Here is a 4,385-nt window from a genome sequence, read left to right on the forward strand (position 1 = left end):
AGATAGGCCATAGTCTAGGGTGAGCATAACAAAAAACATCTCTTAAGAGAACAGATCGGCAGTAAACCTCTCAATCTCTAGTAGAGCGTGAGCCACTGGTGCTCTGTCTCTATCTGCTTAGAGCCGGAGAAGGCTCGACAATTAAAGGCCTCATGTGATCGGTTATCACTGAGAGTTCCTTCTTTTAGCTCTACTTGAGATAGTTCCGTAGAATCTTATTGCTCGATCTCTTTTTATTTTATAATTACATTTTTACATATTACATATAAACATATATACATTTTATACAGGAGATCGTATTTTTATAATAATAACTTATATACAATTGTACAGCTTCTTAGGCGCTTGTAGTGCTGGCCCCTAGTGGGATTCCGCGGAACTACGTGCTGGCTCGCTGTTACAGTTTCATCATAGAAACGACTGTTAGTAATATTACATTAGTTTAAAAGTAAAATATTATTGTATAAGCCAGTAAAATAGTACCAAATACAACTTACAAGATTAATAGTGTTACTTTATTCTTTATTATAATACAAGGTCCTGGTTGTCTGATTTCAGTATAGTCTGCTCTAGCTTCTAGGACCACTTCTTCAAGCATCGGGTCGTTTTTACTTTGTCCTTGGAATTTCCTTAGGGGTACCTATTCCTAGATGAGTAAGCATGCAGTGAATGGTGTACCGCTTGTGTATATTCAATGAAGAAGGAATGTGCGTTCATGTGGAATGACACTAGTTGGAAAAAGTATCAATGATCTCTACCGTTATCTCCAAGCTCCCACTTTTTATTTATTATCCGTGCGTGTGATTGAGATCACCTGCTCGCAGTTCCTACTTTGTAATCTAAATAATTTACACGAGGTTCCCCTTAAAGCACATCTCTACTGGTCAGCGCAGATGGCTCAACAGGCAAGGGAGAGGATTTGTTATAAGAAGTTTCTAATTCGTGAGACTTTAAAAGCCAACGTGATCATATCCCAAATCACACTGTTAAATCGTATTAAATGACTACTTTCGTGGAGATTGTATAGTTCTATCCTGCTCGTTGCCACACGGGTATGTAGGAATATCTAATTTCTTGCTGTATGAAAGAATTTCTCAGGTCTGAATGAATGTTTACTGGAAGTGCTTAAAGTGAGAACAAGTTTATAAAATGTTTAGATGTTGGCAGATAATATGCCAGAGCATGGGGACGCAAATAAGAACATAAAATGATCCGTATGTTGCAGGGTTATTCTTCCTATACTTAAGTTGCTACATTAACAGCCTTCTGCCTCCCTTCCTAATACACACAAACTGAAAGGAATTGCACCACTTAGGCTTCTTAAATTCCGCGAAATAATTCAGAAATGCGTCATTCCATGTCAACTCAACATTGTCTTGGAGATATATTCTTATATTTTCTTCAATTTTGCTTAAGGATCCTAGCCTTTCACAGCTTTTGCTGAAATTATAGTATTTGACACCTTAGTCATATATAGTGATAATGTAGGAGTTCCAACAATTATTTCTACCAGAAAACGAGGAGCGGATCCGGTAGACTACCGGCCCATAAGTCTCCTCAATCATATCTCAAAAATATATGAGAAGCTAGTCCTCATACACATCCGCAAACACTATGACACACACGACGTCATCCCCCGGAACAAACCGGGTTCTCGCGTGGTGTGAGCTGCTACCACAATGTGGCCAAGCTGCAAAGCGATGCAGCAAACAACCTAAACAGGAACCTTGCCACAGCCATGATCTCACTAGACTGTACACAGGCATTTGATTCTGTATCCCACTCTACATTAATCCAACAACTGAGGCTTCACCAATGCCCGGACCAGCTGGTCGACATTGTTGGGTCCTATATCAGTGATCGGACTTTCTTAGTCCGGGTCAAAACTGAAACCACCACCCTCAAGCCCGTCACTTGTGGCGTCCCCCAGGGTTTGGTCCTTGCGCCAGTTTTATTCAACACATATACTGCTCATATAGTCGGGACTAAATTTGGCCATGCTCAAATATCTACATATGCTGATGACATAGCCATGTACTCGGCGAGCATGAATGCAGACAAGGCCATGGACCAGGACGCTGCGGCGGCCCAATTCATCGCTAATAAACTACGAGACATAAACATTCACATCAATCCACAAAAAACGGACGCCATTACTTTCTCATACGAGAAAACTCCCAACAGAGCACCCAAACTCAACGAACAGACAATACAAACCAAGAAACATCTCACATACCTCGGCATTAAGCTAGAAACACATCTATCTTTCACTGCACACATACAGAACAGAATATAAATCGACATCATACTAACTTAAACACCTCATCTACTCACCAGGGGTGTCAGACTCAAATTACTCATCTACAAAGTAATACTACGGCCATCACTCCTACACGGCGCACCACTACTACATTTTCTCTACCCAACAGCCCTGAAATCACTACAACAATACCAAAACAGTACACTACAGAAGATATAATAGAAAGACGTAACATGACGCACATTCATAACGAACTACAGCTAGAAACTGTTAAACAACACATCACACGGAGACACATTAAATTCTTTGACAGTCTCCCTGCTTCCCTCAATCCAGTATTCCAGTCTATCACTCTATCCTCCCTTCCTGCGAGGTGGCAAGGCAGGAAAGGTTCCAAAAACCCAATCAACATCACCTTATAACTCCATCTTCTGATGCACTCCCTCTCCCTTTCCCGCACTTCTTTTTCGACTTCTGACTGTTTTCTTATTATTTTACCATTATCTACTGTCTTTATTAATGTTTTTATTTTTTCTATCTTCTATGCGATACAACACGAGGAGGCCCCTCACCTCCGGATTTTAAAAATAGTACCATTTAGAATGGATGTTTCATACAGGTAACCTTAAAATACCAAAGGTAGTAAAAGGTAATACCCAACATGATTTATTTCCTTTTTCACAGAAAAGCACTCACTAATTCACTGTTTCTTTCTGTTTTAGAGGGCTCAGAAAAATAAAAAATAAAAGCTTGAATGGTCCTTCCCCATTCTAAATAAGTTCCCCCGGTGAACTTGCGATCGATGTTTAAATCCGCCTTCATCGGTTCTGGTATTTTCATCTTAAAATGCCACCCGGCAACACAAGATTGTTTTTAATCATGAGAGATAGTTGACCGTGGGCGACTTATACGAGAAGAAGATTGTACATAATGTTCCTTGTATATGTATTTATAAGTTTAAGCCAATTGTATATATGTACTTGCTGTAATTAACGAATTAGTAGGTAAGAAAAAAAAAAGTTCGTGTGAAATTTCATTTCTAAGGAAGTACCTCCATGGGAGGTAGAGGATAACAGTTTATACAGTCTATAAGTACATTCCAGTACTATAGGTTAGGAATCCAGGTCTATCTATTATTTCTCTGCCTTCTCTCTTCTCTACCTTTTATCAATTTGTAAAACCCAGCTGCTAGCTACTCTGAGGGAATAGTACCCTGCAGGATGAGGTTACCACCCTCATACAGCTGACACTCCTCTGTCTCATCCTATCTATTAACTTCCTAATCAATTTCCTTACCTAAGTAAACAGGCATTGTGGAAGTCTTCTGGTCAAGAGTACATAATATTATCTATTTATTGGAGTCAGATCATCTAACACAACCACCTCCATCCTTCCTGCCTGTTCCCAGTATTGCTACATACCTTCTGAGAATATTAACTACCCTTGATACATATCATTAGAAACCACAGCATTGGTCTTTTTCAGGGATCAGCGCCTAGTGAAATACAATCCCACGAAAATTAATCCCATTACATAGTGCATTTTGTTGCTCATATAAAACTCTTACTTTCAACTCACAGTATCATTAAGGTCAGTCCATATCTAAACTTGAAGATCTTGCAAAGGTCAATTTACCAAAGATTCCAGTGAGTCTTAGGTGAAAGGGGTTAGTTATACTAGAAGTTATGTGTGACTGTTAAAAGTCACTGAAACACTGATATTCTGACAGCAATTTAGGGATATGATAAGATTTTCAGTGCAATATATTTAAAGCCAACTACAACTATTGACTGAAATTTCCTAAAAGGATGAAATGGGAGTATAAGGTATAAAATACATGAAAGCAATAATGGGCACAGTATAACTCTAATTTAAAGATAGAAATTCCAAATATCACTTATTTATCTTCTACATTAGTAATATAGCGTAAACCTACCATTGTCTAGTTGGAACATCAGCAAGTTTTGGGGTAGTTAGTTATGGGCTTTCCATCTTCCTGACACAATTTTTATTAATATATCAATATCTGTTTAACCTATCGCTTTGAACAGCTCTGATGAAAGGTCGGACATTAAATAGTTATGAACTATTTGTTCTTTTTTGACTGCAACCCTGACCATCTTCT

Source organism: Halyomorpha halys, unplaced genomic scaffold, assembly GCF_000696795.3.
Source record: "Halyomorpha halys isolate HHAL.00 unplaced genomic scaffold, Hhal_1.1 Scaffold78.1, whole genome shotgun sequence".
NCBI lineage: Eukaryota > Metazoa > Arthropoda > Insecta > Hemiptera > Pentatomidae > Halyomorpha > Halyomorpha halys.